The sequence below is a fragment of the Anser brachyrhynchus genome, assembly GCF_964034855.1.
Source record: "Anser brachyrhynchus genome assembly, chromosome: 2".
Taxonomy (NCBI): Eukaryota; Metazoa; Chordata; class Aves; order Anseriformes; family Anatidae; genus Anser; species Anser brachyrhynchus.
Window position 1 is genome coordinate 151,507,015 of NC_137695.1, and position 21,211 is coordinate 151,528,225.

General features: G+C 36.1%; 1 long non-coding RNA gene across 1 annotated transcript; it reads right to left on the reverse strand.

Moving 5' to 3' along the window:
- Positions 1-6,350: 6,350 nt before the first annotated feature.
- On the reverse strand, positions 6,351-16,239 carry LOC308188946. Its single transcript, XR_013945894.1, has 3 exons — positions 15,776-16,239; positions 13,584-13,681; positions 6,351-6,426 (listed from the first exon to the last, which is right to left on the reverse strand). It is a non-coding gene; the product is annotated as an uncharacterized lncRNA (long non-coding RNA).
- Positions 16,240-21,211: the final 4,972 nt, after the last annotated feature.

The following is a 21,211-nucleotide window of genomic DNA, read 5'->3' on the forward strand; positions in this document are numbered from 1 at the left end:
ACCAACCAAACAAATAAATAAATAAAAGGAAGTGAGACAAAAACATCTTGGTACCTTAGCGCACCAAGATTTCATCCATTTTTATGCCTTTGTGCTGCGAAAATTAGTGCTATTTACACAAGAAAAGCTCATATGGTGTTATTGCAAATTCAAACCCAGTCATCAGAGCAATCTAAATCTTCTGTGCATGTTTAATGATAAGCCTGAGAAAATCCCATTTAGTATTTTTCAAGCTATGTTCTTGGCTTCCATATAGTATGTTAGATCCACAGTGGGTATCGTGCATTCATTCTACCAAAGAAATTGTCCACAGCAAAAGATGCCTAAGAGGCGTCAGAGGACATTTATGTTGAGCGAGATCAAAAACACTTCTGACTTTGTGCAGAAAGCTTATAAAAGGTGTGTTTTAAACAGGTTCAGCTCTGGAGAAACTCTTTTGCCTGTTGTGTTGAATCTAACTGATTTCTGTTTTTAAACACAATAAAACAAACGGGAAAATTCTTGATGTCACTTGAAGTCACTGAAAATCTGGCCAATGACTTCTTATAAATCTACTGGGAGGAGGGATTGTTGATATAGTAATCCGATTTCCTTGTAGTATTTCATTTCTTTTGTACCTTTCTTAATAAAAGCAAATCTTTCAGAAAATAAAACCATTTTTATTTGAAAACTTTAAGTTGAGAAGAAACCATTGCTTCCTTGTTAATGGTTCCCATTAGCTCAGCACATGTGCTATTCAAAAGTGTCCATTATTTTCCTTCTGAATTTGTTCAGTGTAAATTTCTAGCTCTTACAGTGACTCTGCAAAGTCTTATTTGGATGCAAGGTTTCCTTGTACAGGAAATTCCTGTTTGGAATTGCATTTTTTGTCTAAATATTTTTTCCATATTCTTTCCCCAAACTGTATTTGCCACCATTCTCTTTCTTCACAACACAAATTGTTTCTGTAGCATTATATCTACATCTGTTCTATTGGTAGGAAGACAAGATATAATCACAAAGGTCTATCAAAGTTCCTTAAAAATGAGAGGCATTCTTCTTTTTTCCCTGGCTTACTAACACAATTCATCTTCTGAGTAGCTAAATCTCTGTTTGATTGCTAAGTAGGCCACATGTAAAATAATACATAATTGAAAAATTGTACTTTGTGGCTTGAGCATTTGGGTGCATTCATTATTCCATAAGGGTGACTGGGTTAGCTGCTGAAGACTGCAGCAGCACATGGATACATATTGACAGCATATACGGTTCCTCAGAGTCATCATTGCAGGTATATGGCCAAAGTTTACTTAATTCCTACTTAAGGAGAAAAAGAAAGGGCAGAAGTTTAGATCTAAAGGTTTATGAAAAACATAAGCTGTTTAACCTACCCCTTCACTTTTAAATCAGTGGAATAATAGCCTCTTTGAGAGCCAAAAATATAGAAAATATTTTCATTTGAAATTCGTTTAGTATAGTAGTTTCCTAAACAGATCATAAATTTCATACATTTTTAAATATTGGTGCTTTTCCTCTCACATATTATCCAAAACAAAGGCTCATGAAAAGATTTTGACTTCACAAAGTGACTAGAGAAGCTGATTGATCTTTTTAAAAGAATTTGTCTCTAAGATGCCAAATAGTCTCTAACTTCAGTGTGGCTTAGAATCACAGAATGATTGGAGTTGGAAGGGACCTTAAAGACCATCTAATTCCAACTCCCCTGACATGGGCAGGGACACCTTCCACCACAACAGGTTGAGCAAAGCCCCATTCAACCTGACCTTGAACACCTCCAGGGATGGGGCATCCATAACTCCTCTGGGCAACCTGTTCCAATGCCTTACCACCCTCATAGTGAAGAATTTCTTCCTTAATGTAAATCTATCCCTTTTTAGTTTATAACCATTACTCTTTGCCCTATCACTACACATCATTGTAAAATGTCTCTCCCCATTTTTTCAGTAGACCCCCTTTAGGCACTGGAAGGCTGCTGTAAAGTCTTACTGGAGCCTTCTCTTCTCCAGGCTGAACAACCCCAACTGCCTCAGCCACTCTTTATAGGAGAGGTGCTTCTGCCCCCTGTTGATCTTCGTGGCCCTCCTCCGGACTCACTCCAACACGTCCATTTCTTTCTCTCAATCCATTCTCCACCCAGCCTGTATTTGTGCTTGGGATTGCCTTGACCCAGATGCAGGAACTTACATCTGACCTTGTTGAAATTCATGAGCTTTTCATTGGCCCACCTCTCAAGTCTGTCTAGGTCCCTCTGGATAGAATCCCTTCCCACTGGAGTATCAACTGCCTCACACAGCTTGGTGTCATCAGCAAACATGCTGAGGGTGCACTCAGTTCCACTGTCCATGTTACCAATGACACCTTTATAAAGATATCATTATTTTAAGATATTGAATAATTATTGTTTAGAGAATAACATCTGAATTTTGTGTTTGGTCTTCAATGACTTTCTGGTGAATATTCTACAGTTTTGATAAATATTGAACATTTTTGGTAGTAATAATACCTGAAAGATACCAATGTATAACTGCACACTATGCTAACTCTTCATCTCATATTAGCATTATTAACACCAGAATAGATTGACTGTGATATTTGACATCTCTGATATACGATGTAGAATAATAATACGATGCTGAATAATAACATAATCAGCAATCTGAAACAGTTAATTAAGTATATATACCCTTCTGTATTTTTCTCTTTAACATCATCTTCCCTTCATTCTGTCTCAAATCTGTATTGATATTCTGCATTGAATCAACATGGTAGGAATGGAAAGATTGTCTTACAAAATTATTCTTTCTGAAAACTGGACTAAATCTTTTTCATATTAATTCAAAATAAAATTGTCAGAAAATTTCAAAACAAAAATGAAATTGAAACAACAAATATCCACTCAGTTGTAACACTGAGAAAACTTGTCATGTACCAAATGATTCAGAGGCATATGTTGGGTTACTGGTAGAGAAGTATATTTCATGTACAGTGCATAGTGTTGTGCGGGTATTTGTGAGCAAGGAAATGATTGACTCACCAAGTGCAATAAATGCTTAATAAGGTTTAAAAAAACATTTATCGTATAAACTGGTTTTGCTTACAGATTATTTCAAAGCTGTTTTCAGTACATTAAAATAATTCACTGGCTTTTTTTTTTTTCTTTTCAATTTTGAAGGATACTAGGATTTCTTGCACTCTTGATTCCAGCAGAAAGGGATTAGATAGATGAAATAGATTGGCATGGTGTTTTAACAGTGACTATGGACTTTCATTTTTGTTGTAAATACTTTCTGTATACAGGATTTATTTTCCTGTCATCAATATTATTGCTTCTGTTTGTTTGTTGTTGTTTCTTTTTTTTTCCTTTGTTTTTGTCTAGATTATATATGAAACATTGGAAATATTTTTCTCCTAATCATCCTTTTACTCCTGAAATACAGGCAAGGATAAAATAAATAAATAAATAAATTCCTAATGTAACCATCTACTTAAAGGAGGCATTTTGGACTTAATTCTGAACCTGACCTTATGCAGTTCTACTGACTGTTACTCCATGTTAGATAGTAAAGCTCTGTAGAGAGGTGTAAAAATGTACCACTATGCTCTCTGAAGTATATTCTGTGCTGAAATACTTTGCAAAAGGACATAGGACAACTTTTTGAACTGTTTTGAATTTGAGAAATACAGCACCTAAAACATAGACAACTAGTCCCGCCAAGATCATCTGGACCACCTCAGCCAGAGGTTTTTGCTTTTCAGATAGTGAATGGAGGGAGAAAATTGCCTCTGGAAGAAGTGTAGATGGGGATCTGCCCAGAGTTACCAACAGCAAACTGCAAGGAGCACGTCATTTTAGAGCCTGTAGACATCTGAGATCCAGACACTGCAACCCTCTTCTGGGGTTAAATACCCTTCAGGGCAGCATTCCCACTGTGTGAAAAGCGATGTAAGATGAATACCCACTTCTTTCATGATAATTTAAAAATTGCTAGCATTGCTACTAGAAAGATGGAGAACTTACCTCTAGGTCCTCTTCTTTATGCAGGTATTTGGATGTATAACTTCAGCACACTAGACTGGCCTTCACAACCTGACTGTTACATGTTTAGGATTTATATCTTGGATTTATATCCAAGACTCATTTGGTAAGAGAGAAACCATGGGAAAGAGAGCATATATTTATATCCCAGAATGTTGACTACAAATCCTGATCCTGTGGACCAAGGGTTAACTCCTTGAGATGGTGAAAGAGAGTTACAGGACGGAAGAATTCAGAGGCAAAATGGGGTTGAAGACCAGAAGTGGTGGTAACAAGCCACTGGCTGGAATGGTTTATTAGACTGTGAAAGTTTTCTAAGCAAATCAATAGAAATCCCTTCACTTTAGTAATTAAAACAATTGAACCATTTTTGTAACTATAATTTCAAGGACAGTCTTCATTGAATGATGGCAGAGACTGTTTTGTTCTCTTTCCACAGCATAGAGCACAGCAAGATATTGGTTCAGATCTTATGTCTCTAAGTGCTGTTGCAATAAAAGATAACAATAATACCCATTTTTAATCATGTGAAAAATCCAAATAATTAAGTAGCATATATCTTCTTTGTATATTTTTTTTCAGAAACAGACATTTTCAGATAAATCTGTGACTCACTCTTAGTCAGAGATGACACATAGTCAGACATGAAACATAACAACTTCATCCCTTGTAACCAGGATTTCTTTGTCACTGTCACTCAGAGTACCCTTGGCTACAAGAAACAGCTGAACAGGGAATTAAAGTCGATCCATTGTTTTGTTTTATTTGAGTTTGTAAGAGTTGTGACATCTCCATGCATTTCCTGGGATCAGAATCTTCATTTCCTCTTCTTTGCAAGAATCCATAATCTCCCCATTGTTTTTCAAAGAAGGTGAAAGGGATGTCCTTTAAATAGTTCACTAAGATGAAAGATTGCATAGAATCACTGTTAGCTGACCAGATCTTACAACTCAGTTGACAAACTGAAACTTTGCCCAGTCTATCATTTCCTTGTTTTCTCCATAGCTAATCTAAAATACTGTATGTGAAACCAAAGCAGGATCTACTTTCCATGAAAAATAAATAGACTTCATTACCAGAACCTCTGAAGCAGAGGAAAGCAAAAACATTTGTTGGTCCACCTAAAATACTTTTACTGTATATATTGGTCAGCCCAGAAGCTTCTCCCCTAGGGGACTTTTGGTCTAGATTCTATTTCCTTAGGTTCTCTACTCCCTTTACTTGCAGTGAGGAATTTCTCTTTATCTTACCTTAGTTTGCTGTGGTCAATGGGGTCGTACTGATATAAATTCAGGAGGGGAATTATTGGAATGAACCCTGTAATTATTCGTGTAACACCTAGGCAATTTACAGATCACTTCCTAAATGAAATGAAATGACAGCTAGCTTGATCTGGAGTAAATCTGAATGCTGCCATTTCAGGTAAATAAATTCTGGGATTTGGTTTGCTGGAGCTGGGAGATTGTGGAGAAATGGCAGATTTTAGCTGAGCAGCGTCTTCCTTTTGGAAGAATTCTAAAGCTCCTTTACCCTGTGTACAAATGACTTCACCTTTCTTCTTTTGCATTTGGTGGAGTTTTAAGAAAGGAATTTTCTCCCATCCATTACATATCTGTTTTACACATAAACCTATTTTAATCTGAGAAATCAAAAATTTAAGAAGAGGCATGAGAATAACATGAAAGTGTGACTTATTTTTTTGTGTGTGTGCTAGGAAATGTTCCTTGTTCTCAAGATCTTCAAAACAGAATGTCAGCTCACTTCCTAAATGAGAAAGGCGACATAATGAAATCCAGATCTTCCCCATATAAATGATACTGTTTCCTACAGGGGAATAATAACCCTGATCTCAACAAGGGAAAAAAGACCCCCACTGCAGGAAATGCATGTTTCTCTTGCACAGTTCAGACTCTTTAACAGACAAAGATGCTCAAAGTCTGAACTGATGAGTTTCTTTGGCAGTGATTATCCCACAATAGAATTTCATTAAATGGTGTGGGGGATTTCCTCTTTTACTTCCACTCCAGCCTTACTCACAAATCCCACAGATGTAGATTTCTCTAACAGCAGCCTTTTTTTTTTCCTCCCAATCCCCCAAGAATTTAAATATTCCTTTTACAAAAATAAATTTCCCTTTTATTGTGACTTAGACTTATTCAGTCCAATACAGCCTATGCAAACACACATGCAGCTTTAAATTAGCATTTCTAAACAAGCTGGGTTTCTTTGGCTGTTTACTGAGACTTGGCAGTTCAGTTTCTCGAGGAAAAAAAAAAAAAAAAGAAGAGAGAGAGATTCACATCTATTTATGACTTGATTTTCAGACATGCTGTGTACCTCCTGTGGATTTTGAGAGCTGTTCCTCTGAAAATTAGGTCACCTATGTGGTGCTGGAAACAGAGAGAACAAGGAAAAAGAAGGGTTCTGATTTTCAAACACAAATGTTTACATGATTTGGGGGAGTAAATAAAATAAGTAAAGAAACTACTTCTTAAAAACCTTGTTTGGAGCTAGGACTGAACTCTGTATTTCAGACTGAATCCGCTACTGAGAAATGTCTGTGTGTAGAAAATCACTGACAGTCTGCTATTTTCCAGCATAACAAGAATGCAATTTGCTTCTCTCCCCAGCTAACTTGCTGGTAATTACCAAGAGATTTATCTGTTAGTGTGTGTCCAGTGCTGGCCAGTGAGGTTGCTCTCCTCTCTGCCTCAGCTGCTCTGGTCCCCAACAGAATCACAGAATCACAGAATGTTAGGGATTGGAAGGGACCTTGAAAGATCATCTAGCCCAATCCTCCTGCTGGAGCAGGAACACCTAGATCAGGTCACACAGGATGGCATCCAGGCAGGTTTTGAAAGTCTCCAGAGAATGAGACTCCACAACCCCCTGGAAAGCTTGTTCCAGTGCTTTGTCACTCTCACTGTGAAGAAGTTTCCTCTCATATTTAAGTGGAACCTTCTATGTTCCTGCTTTCCCCTTGTCTTATCATTAGATGTCAGTGAGGGTTGCTGTCCTCCCTGTACGTCACTGAACATCTGCTCAATGGGAGTCGTCCCTTAATTATTCAGATGAAGTAGACCTGAAATACACTTTAAAAAGTAGGTCTTTGACTAAAATACGGTAGGCAATGCACATGTAACCTGTTCAGTTGTGGGATCTGAGAAGGGTAGTGTTCTTCACCAGAAGTAATATCTTGCCTTACTTGGTTTTGAAAGCTTGTTTTTGACCCAGAATTTCTCTTTCTGTGGCACCCAGCATTAAAACACAGTGGTACAGAGTACTTGTTACAAATCAAACCTATAGAGACTTGAAAATAAAATCTTTTTTTTTTTCCAAAACTTAGAGTCATCAGTTCCTAAACCAAAACTAAAATTTGGGTCCCATCTTTATTAAATATAAGCACATTACAACAATGTACATGTCCATTTTTTATTAAGTATTAGAAAAAAATATATATACATTGTAGACCTTTATTCCTATACCGTTTGTTAAGGAATAGTTAAAGGTGAGATTTTCAAAGATACTTAAGCTCATGAAGTGAGAATATATATACACCTTTTGTATCTATTCAACAATTAAAAGTTTTAAAGAAAGTGTTATATTTTTCTAAATTTCTGAGGTAATTTAATATATGCATATTCCTGGGGAAAAAAATACATATATATATAATATAATATATAATAATAATAATATATATAAATCAGGTATTTTTGTTCTTCACTAACTTCCAGATGCTCTTCAGTGTCAATTGGAATCAAGTATTCAGATCCTTCCAGTCACTCTATATTTCACGGTAAATATTTAAATTCTGAGGCAACTTTTGTAGGTCAAATTTCCTTAGATGGAACTAGAGCAATTGCTATCAAGGACAATATATATATATATATATATATATATATATATATATATATAAAGTATACTACAGTAAATTTGATAATCTGAGTCTCCCTGCAGGAGACTGCAAATACAATAAAGTATCTTGTTATTTATTATTTATTGACACAAAACATATACCTTTTATCCAGTTTCCTGCAAATACTCAAGTTTTGGTGTTTGGCATCAAAGGCCAACTGGATAAAACTGAGTCGCTGTCCTACATCCTAGTCCTGACAAGTGTATTTGGAATGCAAATTCCATGACGTAAGGGAGGAGTGGAACAGTAACTCTTACATTTGTATCGCTTACTGTACAGTATCTTCCATAGCCTTTTAAGTCTAGGATATTCAAAACCTGTACAGAGATGTCTGGTGAAAGTTACTTGCTCTATAAACAACTTTATAAAAACTAGAAAATTTGCTCGTGACATAATAGGAGTGAGATCACTTAAGACAAACATTGTTATACTGAAAGACAATTGATACTGGAAAATGAAATGATCCACCTGAAATATTCAAAAGCATCCAATTTGAAAGGCAGAAATTCTAGTAGTTTCAAACAGAGCTGGACATATTATCTTTTTAGACAGCTGAAAAAATGCAGCCAATACAGATACAGGAAACTCTTTAAAGAATATTGTTCAAGCCTACTTTATTTATTTCTTGTAAGAGCATCCACAGTATGTTAGATTGGTCATGGCCCAAAGATGTTTCTTGCAGCAGAGAAACAGCTGCAACAAGATCAGAGAAGGGCAACAATGAAAGGGATTTACTATGTATGATACCTTACAGATGTAGCATTCTAAATAAGAAGATAAATAAAAGTAATTGGAGGGTGGGTTGGGATGAGTAATGTTTATGCTTAGAAAGACAGCAGTATCTTGATCTTTAAGTGATAAATCAGACCTTTAGCTACTGATACATTTGAACCAAAAGTTGCTTATATATGATTATTGAGTAAAATATTTTTGAGCCAATCTTTGCATTTCTTCTGGCTTTGGCCATTGATTTTTCCAGGAAAACGTTTGGCTAATTGAGTGACTGACTGATCAGTAAGAATTAATGCAAAATGCATGACATGACAGGGAAATGTCAGTAAGCTCAAGAAATTTAGGAGGACTGTGTTCTCTTCCCAGGTTTATTCTGAGAGGCTATGTCATTTAGGAAAACTCAGTGCAGCTTCCAGTGCTTTGTTTCCCTTGAAGGTGAAATTCCAGATGTTGTTCTGGAAATAATTCCAGACGTACAACACCTGGAAATTTGGGACTTTCAAGCAGGATCCACTTTGTTACCCAGATTTAGGCAAACCAGATGAAATCAAATTCAGCTCACAGCCAAGTCTGCACCCTAACATAAGAAAACACCTCAATTCTACTTTATTTTTAATATAATTTAAATCATCATTCTTAGAAATGTTGTTCTCATATTAGATTTAGAAATATGGCCAAATAATGAGCCTAAACAAGATGTGAAGACTGATAAATATCCGGAGAATATTTAAATGCAATACTTCATCTCATAACTTAAAAGTTTATGTGCAGGTTTAAACCATGGCTGCTAAAATTATATTTTTTTTATTTTTTTTTTCAAAAGTCATATTGCTTTGCCACACTTCTTGAAATTCTTTTCTGATTTTGAAATCATTGATTGTTGATGATATTTTTTTTCACTATTTAGTGTTGAAAGGCCTCATGTCAGCTGCAGGAGACAATTACAGTGCAAATCATCACAGATGTTTAAACATTTTCTTTACAGACAATGGTCATTAGTGAAATAGATAGCCAATAGATCTTATTTGCACTAAGATCACCAAACTTCAGTGTTAATACCTATTGAAAAATGCAGGCATGGTTCCCATTAAAATGATATCATTCTCTACATACTCAGGCAGACTTTAGCATGCCAATTATAATCTGTTCAGATACAGGTTTCCTTGAGAGCTGCTGTCCCACTAAAACTTACTAATTAAAGGAGGTCTAGACATAGGTAAGAGAGCTGTGATTTTTATTTTTAGGAAAAAAACAGGACTTTTAAATGCATTAAAATGTTAAAATAAGAGTGAGGAAAAAAAATATAATCTATGAATCCTAAAATTAGCGCAGAAAGTTTTGAGGTTGCTCTTGCTTTTTTTTTTTTTTTTTTCTTCTTTTTTCTAATTATAGATCCAAAATATGTGGTTCAAGTTACTTTTCCACTGGAAGGTAACAAACGGAACCACTTACACACTCACTTTTCTTGTTTTCATCTTGTTTCTTATTTTGTCAAAGCAAAAAAATTCCTTTCCCTGAGTGGCTCCCACAATTTGAACTACTTATCTACAGGTGTTAAAATATCTGCTGTTTTAAGATAGAGTGATATTGCCCACTCCCTCCACCCACATGTCTATGGGTTATGAATACCAGTCAGGCAACAAAACAGGTTTGTTTGAATGTCTTCAGCCTCCTCAGCCCCACAGCAGTCTAAGAAAAAAGGATGAACTGTCCTTTTAGCAAGCAGTGATGTAATGGTGCTTGTTAATAAAGTCTCAGTGGTATTGTGATTGCAGGACTTTCCATCTGAGTGTTTTTGCTGGGTCTTCTCCAAGAAACAAATTCAAATGTAATCACCTTATGTGTTGCAATGGAAACAGCCCCAGAGTACCACTCCAGTGTTTCAAATCACACAAGCCTAGAAAATGAGGAAAATTATTCTGTGTGTTTTAATATCGATTTCCTGCAGTCCTTTTCCATACCTTTCCCTGTTTTGCAAGAGTTCCTCATGTTTTTAAGAAAGTACTGAGTTGTTAGAGAGGACAAGGAAAAAATGCACATAAAATTTTGCAAAAATAAAAGGAGGAAAAGGCTAGGAGTAACAGATTTTATGAGGTTCTGCAACACAGTTCCAGTTTCCTGTTACTGCAGGCAATGAGAACTCATATAATCCCCTTCATAAATTGAACAAACTCCATCCTCAATCTGCACAGATTATTTTGTACTTATTTTGGAAAGCTGTTCAAGATCCTCACTAGTCTGAATAGTGGAAACATTCTTATTGTTACTAACCTGTAATTGTTAAAGGTCAGACCAGTTTTGTCTCTGTCATTTCCAACCAATTTTCCACATTGTACTAAAACCATCTATTGTGATTCTTATAGACTCCCTATTTTTTTTCTTCCACCTCTGCAATATTCCCGTTCTCCTCAGTGTTGAAGATGTTTTCCAACTCTGTTTCATCAGAAAGTTTTATTAGTCTCTAATTCTATTTTGGCTACAGTTTCTAATAAAAATATTGTCAGATGCATTTTAAAACTATTTCGAGAGGAACTCCCTTCCCTTTTGGCGGAGTCTATGTTTTTATCCTCTTTAACCAGCTCCTTAGCTGATTTAAGATTCATTTATTAATTTACATCTTTCCCAGTTTAATCTAAGGATTCCCATGTGACAACATATAATGTTGAAAGCCAAACAGATTTAATCCACCCCAGTGTTTTGCCTTAAATTTATTTCTCACTGAAAGATATGGAGCTATTCTGACATAATCTCTTTGGTAAATTCAAGTGACACCTCTTGCATGGCTTTAAACATTTATTCTACTGCATGTGCATAGTTAAGATCAGACTCATTTCTCTTATACATTTGATATCTTATAAAATTTCTCTTTTTTTTTTTTTTTTTTTAAGAAGAAAAACGGTGTTTGTCAGTGATATCTATGGGTGTTAACAGAAAAGAGAGAGAGCCTCATCCACTTTATGTCAGCTAGAATATTTCCCATGTATTCAGTGGTCTGTGCATCGGTCTTACAGCAGTCTAGAAAATTAAAGTTTCTTTTTAAATATTAGTGTCAGCAGAAACTTATTTGTTCCAGTTACTGAGAAAGACAAGGATTACACATGGTGTTATGACACAGAACAGATTTTTTTTTTTTTCACTGTCTGTTTGCCAGTGAATTTGCCAGTCATTAGTTTTAAGTAAAAAATTTCAATGTTAATAAGGGGTACAGTGGCATGTTAATGAAGTACCTAGTCTGAAAAACTTTTCAGCCCTAAATTTTGGACAGTGTAAAGTTAGAAAATGTTGCTTCTGGACCTCATGTATGAATTAAGAACAAAATAAATATTTTGGAAATATGGTCAAGTTATGGAGCAGTCATTGCAATATCAACACTTGTTCAAAAAAGATAGCTATATCTTATTATAGAAACATTCAGTAGCTAATGCAAACACACAAAATTTATGGGCTCAGAAATTAGCTGAACTCTGGCTTTGATTCACAGTAATGCTGACACGTGTTCATATTGAGGGCATGCATTATTGTTTACAATAGGCAGTATGTAGTCAGGAGTGCCTCAGCACTACCGAACGAGTGTACATTTGAAATCATATCAAGTGTGCTACATCATTCTAGTTCTAGATCCAATAGATAATGTAAAGCTTAATCTTCCATACTAAGAAAAGGTGAATGGAAATCAGGCACCAGTTCTTCAGAGAAAACACAAGCTTTAACACCATGATGTGTTCATGACCTCCATGTTCGCTTCATTAGGGATAAAACTTTTTTATTCCAACTCTTCAGATGCTTTGAACAGTAATTTGGTGCCTCTTTCCAAGCAACCAGAAAGCCCACATCATTGGACAAGTACCCTAACATAAGCAAATGGGAGAGAAACATATGGGCTTTGACAGCAACAAAAGACAGGGAGGACAGTGCAAGCCATTTGTGTTATAACATAGCAAGTGGGGGATACAGTGTTTTTAAGCCTCATGTCTCTCTAGTTTTATACCTTGGCAGGGGTTCTAGAAGGTTTGCTGCTGACACATCTGCTAACTCACAGACTTCAATGAGGGGGTTATTTAGTCACTCTTCTACAGCCTGCTAAGACCTCACTTGTAACATTTCCCAGGATAAACTTTACCTTTAGACCATATACAATCTATTTCTTTTCAGAGTTTTATGTATTTTGGTGACCACACTTAGGGATTATTGAAGAGACCATGGCTGATTTTGTGGAATGAAGTCACAAATTAAATGCAATAGCTCTGAAGTCCTATATGTTTCATATGTTGTCAGATCTGGCTATGAAGCAACAGGTTAGTTTGTCACTTTTCATGACACTGACCCCATTTCGTTATCTTGAGCACGTGGGGAAAGTGTCAAAAAAATGGTTAAAGAACAGGATGTCCCATCAAAGGATGATGTAATCATAGGCCTTAACATTATTTTAATGGGCATTTCAGTACTTATTTGTCAACACGAATTTGCAACAAATTTCATATAAAACTAGGGACAGGAGTAAATCCAAAGTAAAAGGAGATGTTGTTCCTATTATTAAACCAAGGGAAGTATAAATATTATGTTTTTCACCAAAAAAAAAAAAAAAAAGGAAAAGTGAGCTGATATTGCACTTTCTGATGTTCTGATGTTTAATATAAATCAGCTACTACCAAATGACCTCTTGAGCTTAGCTTTGAGAAACAGCCTGCATTTGATTTCAGTTGACATATCTCATTGACTGTTTGACTTCACGAGCCTGAAAAGCTGTATTGAGGATATGTTGTGGTTCTGAGTAAGAGAAAAAAAGAATTTCACTGTGGAAATGGCTGAAACTGTTAAAGTTGTGCCTAAACTAATGCATGTGATACTGCTTCTTCATTGGCTGGATGTGAGTCCCAGTGCACCCAAATCCGTGCTTACCTTTCAGTCTATGTGACTTCAGGATCTTGATTGTATTGATCTGGCTGTTACAGATGTCTTTTGGCATGCTGTCTTGTTCCTAAAGAGACCAAACGCTGCTGTGAAAACAATAAAGCAATTTTATTTTTCAGCCCCACAATTCCCATTGTTCCAGGAAACTCCCTCCTCTGACAATTAAAAACTTGCAAAAAATTTCCAGTCTTGAGTCATGCATGGTCAGTCTTCACTCATTCAGCCTTGTGCTGACATATTTCTATAGTTTTAATAATCAATTCTCTCCTTAGCATTTACCCTTAAGAGGCAGAAATAACATTCCTACTCAGCATTCATTTTGTCAAACTAAGCAAGCCAAGTCTTTCAGGCTCCTCTTACAAATGAAACTCTCTTCCCTTCATTATTGGTTTCCATAAGCATGTCCTACATTTCTGTACAAAATTTGTGAATTTATACATGTGTCCAGGATTTCAGTCTCACTTAAACCCACTGTGTATTAATTCTAATCAGGCTGGGTCCAAAAATCCTAAGTTTTTCTGCAGAACATCCTGAACTCAGTAATATATATATTTGGTCTAACACTTCCCAGAATCATTTCCTCTGGACGTTGCATCTTTGGAGGTATCAGACTTACCACTCAGGTGTCAAGCATGTGCTGTGCACGTGTGCAACAAACCTAAAGTGCTGCAAAACATTACATGTAGTGCATACATATCTTTTCACTGCATGGAGGTCTACCTGGGAAATTTGGGGAGGAATAGGGCAATTCTTCCTGTTTTAGTAATGTCCTTTACCTGCTTCCAACTTGAATGAGCAGAGGTGATGGTGACCGAACACATCAAAAATTCACTATACTTGCAGTATCTCACCTGATACAATTTTGCATTTTACTTGGCCAAATCTCAGAGGAGACTCAGACCTCACCGAAACTGATTGATGCATTCAGATTTCTCTGTATCATATTAAACTGAAGGGCACACAATCCACAGCAAAAATTCATGTTTATCCAAATTAAGTGTCCAGGTAGGTTTCTGACATCCTAATCTTTCACTACTTGGTCAATATAATTTTAACTTTGTGCCACTAGCAAATTTCATTAATACAGTATTTTTTTTTTCAAAAAGGTCACTAACCAACTGTATTAAACTATTAGCTTCCTTTTCCTTAGCTAGTTCCTTATCTTTCTGTAATAAACTGTATTAACTCTCAAGCTTAACTGATAAGTCCAGTCACAGGCAACTAATTCATTTTAATTGCAAAAGAATTTCCAAGGGAAAAAAAAAAAAAAGTTGGATCCTTCTAAGTATCTGGTATCATTTACATTTTTGTTTGTTTGTTTGTTTTCTGTATAGATAAACATGTTACCTGAACTACTTTTGAATTTATTTTTTAAACTGACGCATTTTTTCAATGAGACAAAGTTCTCAGATGATGAAAATATGAGTTAAAACCGTGGTACATCAGTGGAGAATTTGGCCTGTATTTTTCATGGTATGAATGAAGACAATGAGAACATAGTTTTTCAAAACTCTTGTTCATAACATCCCTGTATTTGTTAGCTGGACAATTTTATAGAAGTAAACTTATCCAGCTTATATAGGAGACTTTTTATTTTTCCCTTCAGATACAGTAACTGCTTTGGCTTTTAAAAGTACTCTGCCTCGGTCAATTCTTTTACTGGAAATATTGCAAACAAATTAGTGAGAAAAAAACACTTCTGAAGTGTTGAATTTGAGGCTCCATACATGAGAAAACAGAGTAGAGAGGTGGGTCACACAGGATAAGAGTCACACCCTTTGGTGTTTAAAGTGTTCTTGTTTAAATATGAGTACCTTTTGGTGAGTCAATTTTAAAAGTTTTGGTTTTAAGGGTTACTGCTACTATGATTTACTGTAAAGGAACATTATTGGTAGTAGGCAGAGAGCACTACTTTATTAATGTCTCACTCCATCCAGCTAAACTGTGCTTAAATTACTGTAGCCTTAAGCACTCTTGAACCAGTTCAGTAAACATGGTTTTAATACGAGCAAGGGTTGGACAACAGCAAATCAGTGCCAGAGCCTGGAAAATAATCCAGGACTACTGGCCCCCAAGTCTATGCTATAATTAATGCAAACATTTCCTCTCCCATCTAGGAAGTTAGAACTGCAAGGGACACAAAAAGAAAGCAGAGGTTTTGTGTGTGTAGTTTTACTAACCTGCATCTTGTAAACATCAGTTACGACTGGACTTTTAGTATAAATTCCAGATTGCAGAGATCACTGTTCTCAGTCAGATACTCTTCTGATTCATTGATGTGTTTTGTTTTTCCTGGCTTTGTATTAAGGGAGCTATGCCTCAGCTGAGTTGTGTAACAAGAACTGGGAGCTGCTCCTTGGCTACAGCAGTGCTCACGCAGATACTCAGCTCCAGCAAAGCTGCTTTAAGTCTGCCAGCTAACCAACAGCACTTTTCTACTGCCTTTTTTTTTTTTTTTCCTACTGGCTGTGAGTGGCCATTCGTTGGCTCCAGCTCAGTCCTCCTGACAGGAAAGGTTTTCTCGAGGATAATAGAACATAGCCAGGGTGTCTGAGCCTCTATTGGTCTTTTTCATAACAGGCTAAATCAGTGCTTTTCAAACTGTTTTTATTTTTAGATCCCTGAACATCTTCAAGGAGAGGTGCAAACCACTCTGTAATAAATTTTAGTCTGCTGAGAATGGTTGGACTTGATGAACTTAGAGGTCTTTTCTAACCCAAATGAATCTATGATTTTATGCCTTCCACAGTCTAGAAAACAAACTCCTCAGGAGACCTCTGGGTTCACAAACTAAGTATGGCTGTCCAGAGACAAAGTCTGGTATGTGAACTCACATCAACCAGGAGCATTTTCAACCCAAATTTTGAGGTGAGAGAAATATTTCCAATGATAATTCTGTATAGTCATTTTTTGTTTAAAAGACTGTCCTCTGTTAGTGGTAATTCCCCTACATTATAACTTTTTGCTTTGTGAAATTATTTATTAACAGAGTGGTGGGTTCAGAAATTTCCCATGATATCAAGACTTTAACTTTTAAATATATTTGTCACTTTCTAAGGTCTTGAATTTGAAGGAAGAGGGGTAGAAAGAATAAGGTACTGTCCAGATGGTGTTTGAGGTGGAAGAGCCTTTCCTTTGTTAGATGATGAAGAGCAAGCAGCACTGTGTGAGAACAAATTAGGGGAATTTATTCTGTTTTCTGTCACACAATGAAGGCAGTCTGCAGCATTGATTACTCACTACAAGCAAATCTTTTGTTTCCATTTGCAAGCAGTGTTGTGCAATGGTATTTCACTGTACATATACACGCAGCTCTGCCTTTTTGTGGGTGAGTCAGTAGCCCTGTGTATTTTTCTAACCTTATGTCCCATCAAAAGAGCAGATGAGTGACTTCTTGATTCTGCTGTGCATGGTGAGGACAGCTCTGTCTCAAACATGTCATAGGCTGGGAAAGAGGAAGACTCTGTGCCTAGGGCTGAAAAAGGAAGAGTTTCCTTTTCAGTTTGAAAAAGGGTTCTCAATCCTGTGTTCTAATTGTTAGGTGCTAAGATAGTTCACAAAAGTTTCAGGTATTCCTGAAGACCAAAGCAAAGTCCTACAAAGCAAGGCTCTTACAGTGGACTCTTGTGCAGGTTGAGTTATTTCCATGAGATCACCAATAACTTCCATCCTTACGTGTACGGATTTAGAAACCTAAATAAAGTCACTGGTTCTGGAATATGGCAACCTGGAAGATTAATAATTGTCCTTGTGGAAAGTAGCTGCCAGCCACACTGCCTTGTAAAAGTGCTGGTTCAAGAATTATGTTTTCAGGAGCTGAGAAAGTCAAATGTGTAACAATTGATACTCTATTTTCCTTCTTTTCTCTTAAGTCAGAGGTTTGGTTTCCTTTCTGAAGAAAGTAGCCTGAAAAGAAGTGGAAACTTGTTTGCTGATTTAGACGAATGACTTCACAAACAAAGAAATCTGTCTGCACTACATCAAATACATATGTTATGGGCAGAACTTATACTGAGTCGTAGGAGCCATATAGTTCTGAAATCACTCATTAACTAATGTAAAATAAGAAAGTGGTCAATACTTCCAAAAAAAAACATCTGTCAAAATCAGCTGGGATAGTAGTGCTGGGAGTGAAGAGAGGAGGAAAAAGAGGTAATGAAAAAAGTCATGTACAAAATGGGCATCCTTTCTGACACTAAGCCTGAAAAGCCCAGTGACCAAGGAGTAGATACTTTTTTTTTTTTTTTTTTGTCTTCACTTTCTCTGTGAGCAGCCTGGGAGGCAGGGATTTTAATTTTTATTTTATTTTATTTTATCTTATTTTATTTTATTTTATTCTTTTTCCTTTGGTTTTGGGGGGTGGGGACAGGGACGAGCAAGGGGGAAATTAGAATAGAATTGTATTTAGTATTTTGTTGATTTCAGAAGCAGCATAATATTTTGTTTACCTAAGTGCTGATGGTCAGAGAGAGAAACAGAAGCATTAATAACAGGAAGTACTACTTTTTAAAATTTTGATAGACTTCAGCTGTTGTTTTTTTTTTGTTGTTGTCGCCAGGGATAGGGATTACTGACTACCTTAGTCTCACCAAAAATTGGTTTTCGTCTCTCAAAGTTAAAATTACCAAAGATCACACCCCGGTAGAATGACAGGTCTGTGTTAATGCTGCTTGTCTTTGGAAGACCATCTTGTCTGAAGCAAGGATTATGTTCTTTGCTGCTGACTGGAGAGTGAAAGTGAAATACAAATACTATAAATGACCTGAGCTGATGAAGGATTAGAATTACTCATTCAGCCAACCAACCCCGTATTTCTTCTCCTCCCTAATGTCCAAATAAGGACGCTACTGTAAAAAAGTTATAATATGTTATTATCGATAATTTAATACCTAACAAAAATAGACTCATATCTGATCCTTGTGGGGTGCTCCTGGTCACCCAACAGTCTGATGTCAGTGGTTGTGGTAAAAACTGATCTTCCAGATTATGTAGATCGTTATTGTAAATAAAACCATCTTCTTGTAAGCTCCTCTTAGCTCAGACTTATTTATAACCTCACAAAAACAGCTTTTCCTCACTACATGTCATGCACTAGTATATTTAGTTATGCTTTGGTGAGTTATATACTTAAGTAGAACAGTACTATACCATTTGACAATGGTAAAACTTAGTACGCAGTTTCCTGTTGAAGACTTAAAGGAAACGATTAGAAACTTTGGAACATCAATTTTTCTTCTCCATCCCTTTTTCAAATGTTAATTTTTTTTTCCTTAAAAGATACCTTTTTTTTTTCTTTTTTTCTCTGATAAGTGCTATATGTTTATCCTTTCATCATCCGAACAACTAAAAGATGCTTTCTTCATTCTAATATTAGAATGGTTAGGGGGAGGAAGAGAAATTTTATTTGTAAGAAATAATTTGTTTTCATTTTCTTTTATGAATGACAGTAAAGTGTTGAGGCTTGGGGTAGGAATTAAGGAGACATTTCTTTCTAGCACCAGTTCCATTCTCAACATCACCCAGCGCTGAAGCTGATTGCAGAAGATGATGGAACTTCTGACATATTTTCAGCCTATACCATCCACTCAACAAAATTTCAGCCAAATTCCTCCGCCTAACTTTCCAGACACCTGAAACAGCCTCTAGCAGAGGTATTTTGTCTTGATTTTTACTGAACTATATCACAGAGTCTAACTAAGTAGATGAATCAGTTAATCCTGTATTCTGGTCTATTGAATTATTCTTTACACTATACTGTGAGATTCATTTTGTCTCACTCTAGTAAAAAAAAAAAAAAATAAAAATAAAAATAAAAATAAATGTTGAGCATTGGTAAGTTTGAAAAGGCTTTTTATGTTAATCACTTAGCTTTTTCTCAACCTTGCAGATTCTGCAGATTTGTGTGTTAACCATACTGAGAGGAGGAAGCAGCTCACCCCTGAGCATGTTAGGTTTTCCTGTTCTAAGCAGGTCTAAACTAATTAGTCTGTAAAGCAATGAAACCACAATAGTAAAACCCCCAAACAGGTTCAACTGGAGAGTAAGAACTACTTACAGATCAATTCCAAGAATGTTTTCACTTTTTGTTACCTGACTCTTCTGCAACATCAAGTCACTTATACTTAGGTTTCCAGAGGATATGAGTTTTCCACTTTCATCTGTAACCAATATTAAATTTCAAAATTGTAATAGAGATAGTAGCTCAAAAATGAAATATAAGATGTCAAATAGTATCTAAGTATTTGTTGTCAAAACATTAATAGTTAACAGAACTCTTTTTTCTTCAGTGTTATGTGCTCTACTTATTCTCCTTGATTAAAATTCTCTACAAAAACGTCCATTTTAAAGGAACTTCTGTAAATTCTCCCTCTCTATAATAATGAGTTTTAACAAAATTCTGAAGCACAGAGCTATGCAAAATGTTGGTACTGGAGTTTAAAAACACAAAGCACTCGTCTGATTTCTGTATTATGACCAGTGCATCTGATTCAGAGCAAAAATGATTAATGGTTTGTCATCACGATGACTTTTAATGGAATATCCTGTGTCTATCTGTATTTCAAAGGGCTCATGTTCAGATCTGAAATCCACAAAATTTTATCACAGACAGCTGCTTTTTACATCATTCCTCTGTCATTGACTTCTGATTCTTACGTGTCACTAACAACAGTTTTTACACACATACAAGTTCTTTCACTGATATCCATCAAGAGCTAAATATGGAACAGAGCTATTGAGTTACTGGGTAATCTCATCAATGACATCCTCAAATGAAAGTAAAAGTGGTTTTGTTTGTTTCTTTGTTGCTGTTGTTGTTTGTTTAATTTGGATGATTTATCTTCTTTGATTTCTTCAAATTAGTATCAGTTTCCAGGAAACCGAAGAAATGTTACAGTACTTCAACTATGATAAAACCTTTGCATTTCTGCTAATGTGACTTATCTACTCTCATTTTTGAATATGCATCGAGTGTTATATGGACCAGAGATATAAGAATCACTTAACAAGACCTTGTCTGGGGTGAATAAAATATATGCCATAATTCAGATGAAGGGATAAGAGGTCTGAAAGCTTTCAGTAAAAGATTGAAAGGAAAAGTGAAGACATTGTGATAACATCTACGTACATGATACAATTGCTGCTAACAGATAACACTTCCCTTTCTGCAGATATCACACTCACAGTCACACACAGAGGGAAGTGCTAATGTGTCTAAATACATTATTTTAATTAACTGCTTAAAAACACTGCACAGGCCTCTGACAGGCTCCTAATGTCTGCAGTGCCTGCATGACCTTCTTAGCAACAGTGACTGCATCTGGGGGCCAAATTCTGGTGAGCATAGGTTATATGTGTCTTATAACTCTTGTAAGCACAGTAAGTATGCTGGTGAGAAGGGGAGCCCTTGCAGGCTGCTACAAGTAGGCATGTGCAAGACATCGATGGAGATTTGCATTTGGTTTCAAAGCATTATGTGGCCTGGAGCACTGATTCAAAAACTGAGGCAAATGCTGATAAATTATTTTATCTTAGGGCATGTAGACAACAGACAGAGACAGTGCAACTCCTAATCTACTTCTTAGTTTATTTATGCTGTTCATGAGCCCATAGGAGCT